The sequence below is a fragment of the Melanerpes formicivorus genome, unplaced genomic scaffold (assembly GCF_026170545.1).
Source record: "Melanerpes formicivorus ecotype bairdi unplaced genomic scaffold, bMelFor1.0.p_v2 SCAF_111, whole genome shotgun sequence".
Lineage (NCBI taxonomy): Eukaryota > Metazoa > Chordata > Aves > Piciformes > Picidae > Melanerpes > Melanerpes formicivorus.
Genome location: NW_027142463.1, coordinates 153,799 through 170,599, shown reverse-complemented (window position 1 = coordinate 170,599; position 16,801 = coordinate 153,799). Strand labels below are relative to the sequence as shown.

Genomic DNA, 16,801 nt, shown 5'->3' with positions numbered 1-16,801 from the left:
GTCAGTCTCTGCTGCTTTGGGGGGTTTCTCTATAGCAGCCGCTGGAGCTGCGCGGGGCTTAGGGGGGTGGCCACCGGCGGGGCAGCGCGGGGCTTTTGGGGGGGGGAGGGGGGCGTGTCCGGGCTTGGCCGGCGGGGCTCTGCGGGGGGTGGCGGCTGCTGCCTCAACCGTACCCAGAGGCCCCGTGGGAGCTCAATGCTGCCACCCTGTGTGTAATGGCCGGCAGTGCAGCCGTGCCGCGGCGTGTGCCGCCCCGGGGGAGCTCAATGCTGCCACCCGGTGTGTAATGGCCGGCAGTGCAGCCGTGCCGCGGCGTATACCGCCCCGGGGGAGCTCAGTGCTCAACCCTGTGTGTAATGGCCGGCAGTGCAGCCGTGCCGCGGCGTATACCGCCCCGTGGGAGGTCAGTGCTCAACCCGGTGTGTAATGGCCGGCAGTGCAGCCGTGCCGCGGCGTGTGCCGCCCTGGGTGAGCTAATTTCTGCAGCCTAACTGCGCTGAATGCTCGAAAATTCTTAGGGGAAGAGCGGAGGGCGGAGAGCTTGACTCGAGCGTCGCTATGGATCCGGCGCCTGCGCCCTAGCCCGGCTCTGCTCGCGCCAGGGGGGGCAGCGTCCCGGTGGTCGCTATGGATACGGCGCCTGCGCCGCAGCGGGTCCGGTCCCGGTGTCGCTGCCGGCCCGGGACTCCCAGGTGTGTTCCTTCCGGCGTCTGAAGGTGGTCTGGGGCCATCGGCAGGGCTTTTGGGGGTGACGGAGGAGGTCTTGGGGACACCTAAAAGGGTCTGGGGATACGTAAAGTTCTCGTGGGGCCATCGGAAAGGGTCAAGGGTCGTGGGGAGGCAGCTGGGCACCTCCGACGGACCCTTTGGGAGGTCTCTGCAGGCTCCCGTGGGAGCTGGGGGTGTCTCGGGGTGGGTTTGGGTTTGGGTTTGTGCTGCAAACAGCGTTGATAATGACTTAGAGAAAGACACACAAGAGACTCGGTAAGTCTCTTGTATTGTGCTTCTATTCTGGCGCCTGACACAGGTAGGATCATTTCAAAAGAGCTGTGTGTCTTCAGAGAGGTTTGGGCAAACTTTTATACAAAAAGTTATCTGTCTATAATGACAGAGGTCCAGATGCTGCCTATCTATACAAAGCTTATCTCTCTAAAAGAGCAGAAGTACACATATCATGCAGGTGTCCTTTGTCTTATCCAAAAGAGCATCTTGTCCAAGACTAACAGAAGTGAATCACTGACAAATCCTGTTATTCCTTCTCTATCCAAAGGCTGTCTGCCAACCCCTCTCCCCCTCCCTGCGTCCCAGCATTTCAGCTAACAAGCGGAAAATTCTTATCAACTCTGTGGTTCTGTTAATGAGACTTTTCTGTTCATCAGTTCCCCCCTTTCTCACAGCCAACAGTATATTCCTATACTATATTTTCTTAAGGCAAACTTTGGACCCAGGCTTTCTGAGCTATCTTTCCCATGCTGACACTTGTGGAAGGTACTCTCAGATGTAGTCACCCAGTCTGATGCCCCCCAAGTCCAATTCATTGAGGCTTCCCCAAATAAAGGGGTCCTCATTTGGCCTCGAGGAAGTTCAGTGCATATCCAACAGTTAGAGAGATTAGTTTGCAAAGCCAATTCTTGCCTAACGTGTAAGTACATATTGCCTTCCCATCCCTCAATTTCCTTGCTGTGCTGCAAAGATTCTGAGGGGAATTTCTAGGTATTAACTACAGCCAGGGCAATCCTTCAAGTGCCCTAGGAATGCAGTGAAAACCTTTTGGGAATTGTTCCTGCTCTGGTACTCCTCAAGCTATGAGGAGCTCTTCAGGGCAGCTCCAAGGTTAGGTTTGGATTCTCCTGGAGTCTCACACAGAACGAGTCTCACGATTCCAGTGGTCTAATTTCATAGCTGCATTTTCTTCTCTCTGCCTAGGTGACAGGACGACCTCACTAATGAAGAGAGATAGCCTGAGCTCTGCAGGAACCTTGAACCCAAGCAGCCAGTGCCTTCTGTGAGTACTAGCTGTCCTTGCTCAACGTGGAACTAGTTGAGAGCTGAAGCCAGACCACGCCATAATTCCCTCAGCTTCCTCTTCTGCAGATTAAACAGTCCCAGTTCCTTCAGCCACTCCTCCTAAGGCTTGTTATCCAGACCCCTCACCAGCTTTGTGGCCCTTCTCTGGACTCACTCTCTCACAAGGGGTGTCCTGGGGAACACCACTTGTGCCCGGCCGGCCACCGGCTGGGTTTAACTCTGTTCCCCACCGCTCTTGGGGCCCAGCCATCCATCCTGTTCTGCTGTCCAGCAGTCCCTTTGAAAAACAATCCATCTGAAAAAAGAAGTAGCAGAGAAGGAAAGTTGAAGCTGCAAGGATTGCAGTCCCCTCAGTTCTGGTTGTAGCCAGGTGGGGGTTGGTCTCTTCTCCCAGGCAAGCAGCACCAGAACAAGAGGACACAGTCTCAAGCTGTGCCAGGGGAGGTTTAGGCTGAATGTTAGGAAGAGGTTTACAGCTTGGCCAAAGACTCTTCTGATCCCTGTCTTCTGGTCGTGACCAGCAGCGTGCACGGGTGGCCAAGAAGGCCACTGGCAACCTGGCCAATATCAGGAACAGTGTGGCCAGCAGGAGCAGGGAGGTCATTCTGCCCCTGCACTTGGCACTGGTTAGGGCACACCTTGAGTCCCGTGTCCAGTTCTGGGCCCCTCCGTTTAAGCAAGACGTTGAGTTGCTGGAAGGAGTCCGGAGAAGGGCAACAAAGCTGGGGAGGGGTTTGGAGCACAGGCCTGTGAGGAGAGGCTGAGGGAGCTGGGGTTGCTTAGCCTGGAGAAGAGGAGGCTCAGGGGAGACCTTCTTGCTCTCTGCAACTCCCTGAAGGGAGGTTGTAGCCAGGTGGGGGTTGGTCTCTTCTTCCAGGCAAGCAGCACCAGAACAAGAGGACACAGTCTCAAGCTGTGGCAGGGGAGGTTTAGGCTAGAGGTTAGGAAGAGGTTCTGCACAGAGAGAGTGATTGCCCATTGGAATGGGCTGCCCAGGGAGGTGGTGGAGTCACCATCTTTGGAGGTGTTCAGGAGGAGACTGGATAGGGTGCTTGGTTGCATGGTTTAGTTGATTAGGTGGTGTTGGATGATAGGTTGGACACGATGATCTTGAAGGTCTCTTCCAACCTGGTCCGGTCCATTCCATTCCAACACCATCTAATCAACTAAACCATGGCACTGAGTGCCTCATCCAGTCTCTTTCTAAACACTTCCAGTGATGGTGACTCCACCACCTCCCTGGGCAGCACATTCCAAAGGCCAATCTCTCTTTCAACCTGCTCTATTCTATTCTATGAAGACCTTCTTCCTAACATCCAGGTTTAATTGGTGAGAGCAACAGGCTTGGTTGCTGCCACCCGCTGCTAAGGGGTCTGAGTGGCCCCCAAATGGGGTTTGGAGGCAGGTAAAGGTTTCTTTTGGCATGTGAAGGGGTTTTGTGGGCATCTAGAAGGGGTGTGGAGCCCCCTGAAAGGGTCTGGGATAGTGTCAGGGGGTTCTGGGCTGGTCTACCAGCGGGTCTGGGGACATTAGAAGCGTCTGGGGGTACCTAAAACAGATCTGGGCGTATCAGATGGGGGGTTTGGGTGCATCCAAAGGGGTTTTGTGGGCATCTAAGTTGGGGAGTCTGGGGGGGGTCCTGAAGGAGTTGGGGGGTTCTCCTCAAGCTATGAGCAGACACACAGACAGTTGTTAACGGACTTTCTTTGATCATTCCAGGACTGGTGTGCTGGGACTGGCAGGATCTTCCTGAGCTGTCCACGTACAGTTTCTGTCGACACTCTTCAGCTCGTACATCCGGTTTGCTGACAGAGGGTGTGGGGTTTGTGGGGCCCGGCAGCGAGACTTTTCCAAAGAGGAGCTCTTCAGGGCAGCTCCAAGGTTAGGTTTGGATTCTCCTGGAGTCGCACACAGAACGAGTCTCACGATTCCAGTGGTCTCATTTCATAGCTGCATTTTCTTCTCTCTGCCTAGGTGACAGGACGACCTCACTAATGAAGAGAGATAGCCTGAGCTCTGCAGGAACCTTGAACCCAAGCAGCCAGTGCCTTCTGTGAGTACAAGCTGTCCTTGCTCAACGTGGAACTAGTTGAGAGCTGAAGCCAGACCACACCGTAATTCCCTCAGCTTCCTCTTCTGCAGATTAAACAGTCCCAGTTCCTTCAGCCACTCCTCCTAAGGCTTGTTATCCAGACCCCTCACCAGCTTTGTGGCCCTTCTCTGGACTCACTCTCTCACAAGGGGTGTCCTGGGGAACACCACTTGTGCCCGGCCGGCCACCGGCTGGGTTTAACTCTGTTCCCCACCGCTCTTGGGGCCCAGCCATCCATCCTGTTCTGCTGTCCAGCAGTCCCTTTGAAAAACAATCCATCTGAAAAAAGAAGTAGCAGAGAAGGAAAGTTGAAGCTGCAAGGATTGCAGTCCCCTCAGTTCTGGTTGTAGCCAGGTGGGGGTTGGTCTCTTCTCCCAGGCAAGCAGCACCAGAACAAGAGGACACAGTCTCAAGCTGTGCCAGGGGAGGTTTAGGCTGAATGTTAGGAAGTGGTTTACAGCTTGGCCAAAGACTCTTCTGATCCCTGTCTTCTGGTCGTGACCAGCAGCGTGCACGGGTGGCCAAGAAGGCCACTGGCAACCTGGCCAATATCAGGAACAGTGTGGCCAGCAGGAGCAGGGAGGTCATTCTGCCCCTGCACTTGGCACTGGTTAGGGCACACCTTGAGTCCCGTGTCCAGTTCTGGGCCCCTCCGTTTAAGCAAGACGTTGAGTTGCTGGAAGGTGTCCGGAGAAGGGCAACAAAGCTGGGGAGGGGTTTGGAGCACAGGCCTGTGAGGAGAGGCTGAGGGAGCTGGGGTTGCTTAGCCTGGAGAAGAGGAGGCTCAGGGGAGACCTTCTTGCTCTCTGCAACTCCCTGAAGGGAGGTTGTAGCCAGGTGGGGGTTGGTCTCTTCTTCCAGGCAAGCAGCACCAGAACAAGAGGACACAGTCTCAAGCTGTGGCAGGGGAGGTTTAGGCTAGAGGTTAGGAAGAGGTTCTGCACAGAGAGAGTGATTGCCCATTGGAATGGGCTGCCCAGGGAGGTGGTGGAGTCACCATCTTTGGAGGTGTTCAGGAGGAGACTGGATAGGGTGCTTGGTTGCATGGTTTAGTTGATTAGGTGGTGTTGGATGATAGGTTGGACACGATGATCTTGAAGGTCTCTTCCAACCTGGTCCGGTCCATTCCATTCCAACACCATCTAATCAACTAAACCATGGCACTGAGTGCCTCATCCAGTCTCTTTCTAAACACTCCCAGTGATGGTGACTCCACCACCTCCCTGGGCAGCACATTCCAAAGGCCAATCTCTCTTTCAACCTGCTCTATTCTATTCTATGAAGACCTTCTTCCTAACATCCAGGTTTAATTGGTGAGAGCAACAGACTTGGTTGCTGCCACCCGCTGCTAAGGGGTCTGAGTGGCCCCCAAATGGGGTTTGGAGGCAGGTAAAGGTTTCTTTTGTCATGTGAAGGGGTTTTGTGGGCATCTAGAAGGGGTGTGGAGCCCCCTGAAAGGGTCTGGGATAGTGTCAGGGGGTTCTGGGCTGGTCTACCAGCGGGTCTGGGGACATTAGAAGCGTCTGGGGGTACCTAAAACAGATCTGGGCGTATCAGATGGGGGGTTTGGGTGCCTCCAAAGGGGTTTTGTGGGCATCTAAGTTGGGGAGTCTGGGGGGGTCCTGAAGGAGTTGGGGGGTTCTCCTCAAGCTATGAGCAGACACACAGACAGTTGTTAACGGACTTTCTTTGATCATTCCAGGACTGGTGTGCTGGGACTGGCAGGATCTTCCTGAGCTGTCCACGTACAGTTTCTGTCGACACTCTTCAGCTCGTACGTCCGGTTTGCTGACAGAGGGTGTGGGGTTTGTGGGGCCCGGCAGCGAGACTTTTCCAAAGAGGAGCTCTTCAGGGCAGCTCCAAGGTTAGGTTTGGATTCTCCTGGAGTCGCACACAGAACGAGTCTCACGATTCCAGTGGTCTAATTTCATAGCTGCATTTTCTTCTCTCTGCCTAGGTGACAGGACGACCTCACTAATGAAGAGAGATAGCCTGAGCTCTGCAGGAACCTTGAACCCAAGCAGCCAGTGCCTTCTGTGAGTACAAGCTGTCCTTGCTCAACGTGGAACTAGTTGAGAGCTGAAGCCAGACCACGCCATAATTCCCTCAGCTTCCTCTTCTGCAGATTAAACAGTCCCAGTTCCTTCAGCCACTCCTCCTAAGGCTTGTTATCCAGACCCCTCACCAGCTTTGTGGCCCTTCTCTGGACTCACTCTCTCACAAGGGGTGTCCTGGGGAACACCACTTGTGCCCGGCCGGCCACCGGCTGGGTTTAACTCTGTTCCCCACCGCTCTTGGGGCCCAGCCATCCATCCTGTTCTGCTGTCCAGCAGTCCCTTTGAAAAACAATCCATCTGAAAAAAGAAGTAGCAGAGAAGGAAAGTTGAAGCTGCAAGGATTGCAGTCCCCTCAGTTCTGGTTGTAGCCAGGTGGGGGTTGGTCTCTTCTCCCAGGCAAGCAGCACCAGAACAAGAGGACACAGTCTCAAGCTGTGCCAGGGGAGGTTTAGGCTGAATGTTAGGAAGTGGTTTACAGCTTGGCCAAAGACTCTTCTGATCCCTGTCTTCTGGTCGTGACCAGCAGCGTGCACGGGTGGCCAAGAAGGCCACTGGCAACCTGGCCAATATCAGGAACAGTGTGGCCAGCAGGAGCAGGGAGGTCATTCTGCCCCTGCACTTGGCACTGGTTAGGGCACACCTTGAGTCCCGTGTCCAGTTCTGGGCCCCTCCGTTTAAGCAAGACGTTGAGTTGCTGGAAGGAGTCCGGAGAAGGGCAACAAAGCTGGGGAGGGGTTTGGAGCACAGGCCTGTGAGGAGACGCTGAGGGAGCTGGGGTTGCTTAGCCTGGAGAAGAGGAGGCTCAGGGGAGACCTTCTTGCTCTCTGCAACTCCCTGAAGGGAGGTTGTAGCCAGGTGGGGGTTGGTCTCTTCTTCCAGGCAAGCAGCACCAGAACAAGAGGACACAGTCTCAAGCTGTGGCAGGGGAGGTTTAGGCTAGAGGTTAGGAAGAGGTTCTGCACAGAGAGAGTGATTGCCCATTGGAATGGGCTGCCCAGGGAGGTGGTGGAGTCACCATCTTTGGAGGTGTTCAGGAGGAGACTGGATAGGGTGCTTGGTTGCATGGTTTAGTTGATTAGGTGGTGTTGGATGATAGGTTGGACACGATGATCTTGAAGGTCTCTTCCAACCTGGTCCGGTCCATTCCATTCCAACACCATCTAATCAACTAAACCATGGCACTGAGTGCCTCATCCAGTCTCTTTCTAAACACTCCCAGTGATGGTGACTCCACCACCTCCCTGGGCAGCACATTCCAAAGGCCAATCTCTCTTTCAACCTGCTCTATTCTATTCTATGAAGACCTTCTTCCTAACATCCAGGTTTAATTGGTGAGAGCAACAGACTTGGTTGCTGCCACCCGCTGCTAAGGGGTCTGAGTGGCCCCCAAATGGGGTTTGGAGGCAGGTAAAGGTTTCTTTTGTCATGTGAAGGGGTTTTGTGGGCATCTAGAAGGGGTGTGGAGCCCCCTGAAAGGGTCTGGGATAGTGTCAGGGGGTTCTGGGCTGGTCTACCAGCGGGTCTGGGGACATTAGAAGCGTCTGGGGGTACCTAAAACAGATCTGGGCGTATCAGATGGGGGGTTTGGGTGCCTCCAAAGGGGTTTTGTGGGCATCTAAGTTGGGGAGTCTGGGGGGGTCCTGAAGGAGTTGGGGGGTTCTCCTCAAGCTATGAGCAGACACACAGACAGTTGTTAACGGACTTTCTTTGATCATTCCAGGACTGGTGTGCTGGGACTGGCAGGATCTTCCTGAGCTGTCCACGTACAGTTTCTGTCGACACTCTTCAGCTCGTACGTCCGGTTTGCTGACAGAGGGTGTGGGGTTTGTGGGGCCCGGCAGCGAGACTTTTCCAAAGAGGAGCTCTTCAGGGCAGCTCCAAGGTTAGGTTTGGATTCTCCTGGAGTCGCACACAGAACGAGTCTCACGATTCCAGTGGTCTAATTTCATAGCTGCATTTTCTTCTCTCTGCCTAGGTGACAGGACGACCTCACTAATGAAGAGAGATAGCCTGAGCTCTGCAGGAACCTTGAACCCAAGCAGCCAGTGCCTTCTGTGAGTACAAGCTGTCCTTGCTCAACGTGGAACTAGTTGAGAGCTGAAGCCAGACCACGCCATAATTCCCTCAGCTTCCTCTTCTGCAGATTAAACAGTCCCAGTTCCTTCAGCCACTCCTCCTAAGGCTTGTTATCCAGACCCCTCACCAGCTTTGTGGCCCTTCTCTGGACTCACTCTCTCACAAGGGGTGTCCTGGGGAACACCACTTGTGCCCGGCCGGCCACCGGCTGGGTTTAACTCTGTTCCCCACCGCTCTTGGGGCCCAGCCATCCATCCTGTTCTGCTGTCCAGCAGTCCCTTTGAAAAACAATCCATCTGAAAAAAGAAGTAGCAGAGAAGGAAAGTTGAAGCTGCAAGGATTGCAGTCCCCTCAGTTCTGGTTGTAGCCAGGTGGGGGTTGGTCTCTTCTCCCAGGCAAGCAGCACCAGAACAAGAGGACACAGTCTCAAGCTGTGCCAGGGGAGGTTTAGGCTGAATGTTAGGAAGTGGTTTACAGCTTGGCCAAAGACTCTTCTGATCCCTGTCTTCTGGTCGTGACCAGCAGCGTGCACGGGTGGCCAAGAAGGCCACTGGCAACCTGGCCAATATCAGGAACAGTGTGGCCAGCAGGAGCAGGGAGGTCATTCTGCCCCTGCACTTGGCACTGGTTAGGGCACACCTTGAGTCCCGTGTCCAGTTCTGGGCCCCTCCGTTTAAGCAAGACGTTGAGTTGCTGGAAGGAGTCCGGAGAAGGGCAACAAAGCTGGGGAGGGGTTTGGAGCACAGGCCTGTGAGGAGACGCTGAGGGAGCTGGGGTTGCTTAGCCTGGAGAAGAGGAGGCTCAGGGGAGACCTTCTTGCTCTCTGCAACTCCCTGAAGGGAGGTTGTAGCCAGGTGGGGGTTGGTCTCTTCTTCCAGGCAAGCAGCACCAGAACAAGAGGACACAGTCTCAAGCTGTGGCAGGGGAGGTTTAGGCTAGAGGTTAGGAAGAGGTTCTGCACAGAGAGAGTGATTGCCCATTGGAATGGGCTGCCCAGGGAGGTGGTGGAGTCACCATCTTTGGAGGTGTTCAGGAGGAGACTGGATAGGGTGCTTGGTTGCATGGTTTAGTTGATTAGGTGGTGTTGGATGATAGGTTGGACACGATGATCTTGAAGGTCTCTTCCAACCTGGTCCGGTCCATTCCATTCCAACACCATCTAATCAACTAAACCATGGCACTGAGTGCCTCATCCAGTCTCTTTCTAAACACTTCCAGTGATGGTGACTCCACCACCTCCCTGGGCAGCACATTCCAAAGGCCAATCTCTCTTTCAACCTGCTCTATTCTATTCTATGAAGACCTTCTTCCTAACATCCAGGTTTAATTGGTGAGAGCAACAGACTTGGTTGCTGCCACCCGCTGCTAAGGGGTCTGAGTGGCCCCCAAATGGGGTTTGGAGGCAGGTAAAGGTTTCTTTTGGCATGTGAAGGGGTTTTGTGGGCATCTAGAAGGGGTGTGGAGCCCCCTGAAAGGGTCTGGGATAGTGTCAGGGGGTTCTGGGCTGGTCTACCAGCGGGTCTGGGGACATTAGAAGCGTCTGGGGGTACCTAAAACAGATCTGGGCGTATCAGATGGGGGGTTTGGGTGCATCCAAAGGGGTTTTGTGGGCATCTAAGTTGGGGAGTCTGGGGGGGTCCTGAAGGAGTTGGGGGGTTCTCCTCAAGCTATGAGCAGACACACAGACAGTTGTTAACGGACTTTCTTTGATCATTCCAGGACTGGTGTGCTGGGACTGGCAGGATCTTCCTGAGCTGTCCACGTACAGTTTCTGTCGACACTCTTCAGCTCGTACATCCGGTTTGCTGACAGAGGGTGTGGGGTTTGTGGGGCCCGGCAGCGAGACTTTTCCAAAGAGGAGCTCTTCAGGGCAGCTCCAAGGTTAGGTTTGGATTCTCCTGGAGTCTCACACAGAACGAGTCTCACGATTCCAGTGGTCTCATTTCATAGCTGCATTTTCTTCTCTCTGCCTAGGTGACAGGACGACCTCACTAATCAAGAGAGATAGCCTGAGCTCTGCAGGAACCTTGTACCCAAGCAGCCAGTGCCTTCTGTGAGTACAAGCTGTCCTTGCTCAACGTGGAAGTAGTTGAGAGCTGAAGCCAGACCATACCTTAATTCCCTCAGCTTCCTCTTCTGCAGATTAAACAGTCCCAGTTCCTTCAGCCACTCCTCATAAGACTTGTTATCCAGACCCCTCACCAGCTTTGTGGCCCTTCTCTGGACTCACTCTCTCACAAGGGGTGTCCTGGGGAACACCACTTGTGCCCGGCCGGCCACCGGCTGGGTTTAACTCTGTTCCCCACCGCTCTTGGGGCCCAGCCATCCATCCTGTTCTGCTGTCCAGCAGTCCCTTTGAAAAAAAATCCATCTGAAAAAAGAAGTAGCAGAGAAGGTAAGCTGAAGCTGCAAGGATTGCAGTCCCCTCAGTTCTGGTTGTAGCCAGGTGGGGGTTGGTCTCTTCTCCCAGGCAAGCAGCACCAGAACAAGAGGACACAGTCTCAAGCTGTGCCAGGGGAGGTTTAGGCTGGATGTTAGGAAGAAGGTCTTCATAGAATAGAATAGAGCAGGTTGAAAGAGAGATTGGCCTTTGGAATGTGCTGCTCAGGGAGGTGGTGCCCAGGGAGTCACCATCACTGGAAGTGTTTAGAAAGAGACTGGATGAGGCACTCAGTGCCGTGGTTTAGTTGATTAGATGGTGTTGGAATGGAATGGAACGGAATAGAATAGAATAGACCAGACCGAGTTGGAAGAGACCTTCAAGATCATCGTGTCCAACCTATCATCCAACACCACCTAATCAACTAAACCAAGCAACCAGGCACCCTATCCAGTCTCCTCCTGAACACCTCCAAAGATGGTGACTCCACCACCACCCTGGGCAGCCCATTCCAATGGGCCATCACTCTCTCTGTGCAGAACCTCTTCCTAACCTCTAGCCTAAACCTCCCCTGGTGCAGCCTGAGACTGTGTCCTCTTGCTGGGCCTGGTGATGATCAAAGTTCTTTTCCAAGCTGCTTACTCCTGTTTGGTTTTATTCTCCTGCATGAATTGTCAGTTCAAAGCACTCGAGAGAAATGGTGTGATGGCTGTGCTGCCAAGCATCAGACTGGGGACCGAAAGACAACCTCCTGTGGATCGATGTACCGGGATATTCCAGGAACCTCTGTGCTGCCACAGACCTGGACTTAAACTCGTTCCAGATGCCGCGGTGTGTTCCACATGACAATCGCACTCGGCACGTGAAGAGTGGCCAAGAGACTTCCCTTGTTTCCTTTGTGGAAGGCTTTTGTGTGTCCCCCGGCCCCGGGGGCCGTGTTCCTCTCGGGCAGGCTGCGGACGAGGCTGCCCTCGGCAGCAGGCGTGCCGCAAGCGGAGCGGCGAAGCTGTGTTCCTGGCAGTTCTCTCTCCGCCTGGATCAGGACGAAGGTGCCGGCCGACAAGGACTTGCACTGACACAGGGTCAGAGAGCTGAGAGCACCAAAGGGTTTAATTGGTGAGAGCAACAGACTTGGTTGCTGCCACCCGCTGCTAAGTGGCCCCCACATGGGGTTTGGAGGCAGGTAAAGGTTTCTTTTGGCGTGTGAAGGGGTTTTGTGGGAATCTAGAAGGGGTATGGAGCCCCCTGAAAGGGTCTGGGATAGTGTCAGGGGGTTCTGGGCTGGTCCACCAGCGGGTCTGGGGACATTGGAAGCATCTGGGGGTACCTAAAGTGGAGCTGGGTGTTTCAGATGGGGGGTTTGGGTGCAACCAAAGGGGTTTTGTGGGCATCTAAGTTGGAGAATCTGTGGGGGTCCTGAAGGAGTTGGGGGGTTCTCAGTGAGGTTTTGGAGTCTCTATGGAGTCCCTGTTGTATCTTGGGTCTGCTGTGGGATTGGTAGTGACTGGGTGCTCCGGTTTTGGTGGCTCCAGGGCAGCAGGTACCCACAGGGCTGTGCCTTGCTTTATGTTCCCCAGCTGTGGGCCAAGCAGGAGCCCCAGGGGAAGGGAATTTCAGCATGTGGCGGGTGATAGTGGAGGCGACTTCCTGACAAAATGGCTTTGGGGGTTTGGTTAGGTCTTGTTTTTATGGTTGACTCACTCTTGCTTTCTTTCCTTTTTTTTCAGGGAGCTTAACTGCTTTGCCTGAGGACCAGTTGCAGATTTGTATTCGGCCTCAGCCACAAGCCCTGACACGGAGCGGGGTGCTTTGGTGTCAGAATGTGGAGCTGTTGGAAACCCAATTGCTCACTGAAAAAAAGAAAAGGAATAATTTGTCATAAAAAAATCCCCACAGTTCCTGTAAGCTTTCGAGTTCCTACTTAATAATATAAAGCAGTTTGTGGTTTGGTTGGTTTGGTTTTTTTCTTGTTGTGCTGCAAAGATTTTGATAGGAATTTCTAGGTATTAACTACAGCCAGAGCAAGCCTCTACTTGCCCTGGGAACGCAGTGAAAACCTTTTGGGAATTGGTTCTGCTCTGTTACTCCTCAAGCTATGAGCAGACACACAGGCAGTTGTTAACAGAGTTTCTTTGTGCATTCCAGGTCTGGTGTGTTCAGACCGGCAGGATCTTCCTGGGCCATCCGATTACGGTTTCCGTTGACACTTTTCAGCCCTTACATCCGGTTTGCCGACAGAGGACGTTGGTTTGTGGGCCCTGGCAGCGACAGTTTTCCAAAGAGGAGCTCTAAGGCCAGCTGCAAGGTTAGGTTTGGATTCTCCTGGGGTGCCTGTGCTTGAAAGCCCCCCAGAGGCCGTGCAGAGTGGTGCTCGCAGTAGCTCTGTGCAAGTCTGCCATGGGCTCAGGAGGCCAGTATCTAGAGAGAGGGAAGGACAGAGACACTTCTAAGACAGTTTTAAAGAAATAATTATGAGAAGAGGCAAATTAATTCTGGGGACTCATGTGATATATCTGTTCAAGAGAAAAAAAAATGAAGGAGGTTTCTGACCATAACCAGGCTGACAAAGCACAGTAATGTGGTTTCCTATGGGATTCAACTCCTCCTGCATTGCACAGGACACTTCAACAGCTGTCCTGACGAGCTCTAAGTAATGAACTTAATCCACCCTGTGCGAGCAATGGGGCAAAAGATTACAAAATCCATGTATGCAGTTGAGATGTGTTACGTTGGGACGCCCAGGATACAGCTCATCAAGCTCTCCTAGTGTTTAGACGCAAGATGGAAGAAGGAAGGGGGAAGACAGAGCAGAAGGTCTATTTAAATATGAAACTCCTAGGCTGAAAGAAAAGAAAAACATTTTAAAGAGCACTCAGTGAGACTCTGTCACCAGCATAGCTAATCACAGAATCACTGAGTGTTAGGGGTTGGAAGGGACCCCAAAATAGCATCCGGTCCAACCCCTGTGCCAGTGCAGGATCACCTGGGGCGGGTTTTGAATGTCTCCAGAGACTCCACTAACTCTCTGGGCAGCCTGCTCCAGGGCTCTGGCACACACAGTGAAAAGGTTTTCCCTTCTGTTCCTGTGGAACTTCCTCCTTTTATTCGTCGGACACAGCGAAGCCGCTGGGTCGTGTTGCTGCGGCAAGGTGACCCACCCTGTAGTTCAGGGCCTGGGTCTGTGCCTTCATGGCAGCCTGTTCCCTTGGCACCCTGTCAGCTTAACAGCCCTGTACTCGGGGTCTGTGTGACGAGTTGTGGAGCCCTCCATCCCCCTTCTGTCCCCAGCAGCAGCCCAAGGTCCCTGTAAGCAGGGCTGGGGAGGCTGCTTTAGGCAGCTAACAGGAACCAACCTTGCCTGGCCCTTAGGGGGCTGAGGTCAGTCCCTGGGCTCCTGAAGAGGTGGTGTTGCGCTGCTGCCAGGAGGGCCGGCCCGTAGGTGGGGCACGGGCCAGAGCCTGTGGCTCTCTGTGGGGCTTTTTGGGAGTGCTGCTGAGGCCTCACTCTGTCCTGTTGGCATCCTTTGTCAGGGTAGCCAGATCCTAGGCCTGATGTCTATCGTTAGCTCAATCGCAGAATTTCCTCGTCTGCTGTTCCTGTCCGTAAATTTTTGCCAGTGCTTCTGTAATAAAAAGGTTTTTATTTCTCCTGTAACTTGCAAGCTGGTGACCTCCTTAGGAGCAGCACTGTGTTGTTCACAAAGTTCTTTGCTGTTGCAAAGCTGGGAGAAGTGTGAGGTTCAGCTGATGAAGTTTCTCTCTTTAGGGGTGTCTGCTCAGCCGTCCTCTTCCTGGATCTCGGAGCTTTGTCTCTCCCTGTTTGCGGTGCCCCGACAAGGACTTGTGCCGACACATCCTCGGGAAGCTGAAACCACCAAAGGGTTTAATGGGTGAGAGCAAAGCTCAGCTGTGTGCTGAAGCTGCAAACCTTGCCCAGAAGGCTGTCCCCGGCTCGGGGTGATAAAAAGAACAGGAGCGTAGCCGCTCGGCTGTCTTTCCTTCTGTGATGCCACAGGGGGGTGGGCGAGGATACAGCAGAGGAGCAGTGAGGGAGGGGTGAGGGCAGCCTCCCACAAAGGCTGCTTGCAGACCTGAAATGCCAAATGTTTGAAATGCCAGGACGTTCTTGGAGGGGAGGGAAAGCCCCGGGAAAGTGTAAGAGTGAGTGTGAGGTGTTCCAGCAGAGGAACAGCGGTGCTGCTTATTGAGAGATTGCAGAAGGGCAGTGATTTGTGTGCAGAAAGGCCTTGACGTGACCCCCCTCTGTTCTGTAGAAAGGCTTCTAGAGGAGAAAAGCACATCCTGAGCAGAGCCACGGGGGGGTGTGGGGTGTGGTTTGAAGCAGAAATAGCAACTGTCTCTCAATTAAAACAGTGGATTGTCTTTCATGTGTGTGTGTGGTGTGCTGTTTTTTCATTGACTGGAAAAAGCTCTGCAGGGAGACCAGCTGATCTGCTCCCGAGGCACAGCAGCACCGGACCTGCTGAGCGCTGGGGGCCTGTTAAGGAGGGTCTGCTGTCATCTGAAGTGGGCTTGGGGGTATGAAAGGGGAATTTGGGGGCATGTGAAGGGTTCTGGGAGCATCTAGAGGTGTCTGGGGACCTCTGGAGGGGCTCCTGGGTCATGTCTGGAGGGTCAGGGAGGAGTGGGGGGGGTCTGTGCCTCAGTGTGGTTTCGGGGTCTCTGTGTCAGGTCCCCACAGCGTGTGGGTTGCTGTGTGGCACTGCTGGAGTCTCGGTGTCCCTAGCGCCGCTGACTCTTCTGCTCACTGCTCCCACCTTGTGGGCACGGCCAGGTACTGCTTGCTGTCGCCTGCTGCCAAGGGTGTGAGTGGCCTCTGCAGGGAGGCGCAGAGAGGTATTCTGGGGCGTCTAGAGGGGCTTTGTGGGCATCGAGAGGTGTCTGGCGGCCTCTGGAGGGTCTCTGGGGGGGTCTCTGGAGGGTCCTGAAGCAGCTGAGGGGGCGGGGAGTGGTGGTGTTGTGTTAGAGGTCTCGGGGGGGTTCCAGGGTTTGGGGTCCCGCAGGATTGGGGTGGTCTCACCCCGGTATTGGGTGTCCTGCAGTCCCAGGGTCCCCCAGCCACATCTCCCCCGGCATCTCAAGGCGAGCTGCGAGCACCTCAAGGGCCTTAGAGGGTGAGAAAGGAGGGCTGGGGGCATGTAGACGGAAGTGAGGGCACCAAGACGGCACCGTCCTCCCCGTGACAGCGCCTGCCCTTCCCAAGATGGCGTCGATCTCCCCGTGACAGCGCCTGCCCTTCCCAAGATGGCGTCGATCTCCCCGTGACAGCGCCTGCCCTTTCCAAGATGGCGTCGCCCTCCCCGTGACAGCGCCTGCCCTTCCCGAGATGGCGCCGCCCTCGCCCCGTCGGCTCCGACCTAGCCAGCGTAATCCTCGTCCCCTCTGCTTTCTCCGCTCCGCATCAGCTCAGTGTGGACTCTGCTGCTCTCTGGAGTTGCTCTGTGCCTGCTGCAGGACTCTGCTATGGGTTTGAGGGTGGGCGGCAGCGAGGGGGGGGGCCGAGAAACACCAGCGGCGGGGGGGGGGGGGGGGGGGGGGGTGTCGATTTGCCGCGGTCGGGAGCAGTCTACTCCCAGTTCACGAGCTGTTCTCCTGTCTCTCCCAGCTCTTGCAGGCTGACCCCAATGCCCTCAGACTCGCCCAGCGATCCCAGGGTGAACCCGGCAGCACCCAGACTCGCCCAGCGATCCCAGGGCGAACCCAGCAGCACCCAGACTCGCCCAGCGATCGTCACGTGATTAGGGGCCGCGCAAAGGAGGGGCGGGGAGCAGAGAAAGCGGCGGCGGCGCCCAGCCTCCAGCCACGCCCGCTGGAACATGCTTTCCAATTAGTACGCTACCTCTTAGGTTTCCAACCTGGGTATTCAAAGAACGCCGAGGAAAGTGGGGGCAGGCGCTTTTGCCAGGCAGCCTCCAATGAGCAGGCCCGGGGCAACGAGGAGGTGGCAGCAGCCAGCACATGCAGGCATTTCCTGGGGCTCAGTGAATGTTTAGAGCTCAGGGGCTCAGCCTGTGCTTCCGCTTCCTTTTCTTCAGCACAGGAGTTCGGTTTGGCTGTCCAGAGCCTTGCTCTGCACCCGAATGCCGTACCGAGCGTGAGGGAAAGATGAAGCAACACCCATGTAGGCACCCAGGGAAAAAGCGGAGGT

The 16,801-nt window shown here is 54.7% G+C and overlaps 2 long non-coding RNA genes across 2 annotated transcripts; both read left to right on the top strand.

Moving 5' to 3' along the window:
* The first annotated feature begins 1,254 nt into the window (after window positions 1-1,254).
* On the top strand, window positions 1,255-5,980 carry LOC137455803 (uncharacterized). The gene is made up of 4 exons (XR_010990924.1): window positions 1,255-2,005; window positions 3,748-3,909; window positions 4,003-4,081; window positions 5,823-5,980. It is a non-coding gene; the product is annotated as an uncharacterized lncRNA (long non-coding RNA).
* A 99-nt stretch (window positions 5,981-6,079) lies between these two features.
* LOC137455801 (uncharacterized) lies at window positions 6,080-15,020 on the top strand. The gene is made up of 8 exons (XR_010990921.1): window positions 6,080-6,156; window positions 7,898-8,059; window positions 8,153-8,231; window positions 9,973-10,134; window positions 10,228-10,306; window positions 12,361-12,534; window positions 12,779-12,938; window positions 14,399-15,020. It is a non-coding gene; the product is annotated as an uncharacterized lncRNA (long non-coding RNA).
* The last annotated feature ends 1,781 nt before the right edge of the window (window positions 15,021-16,801 follow it).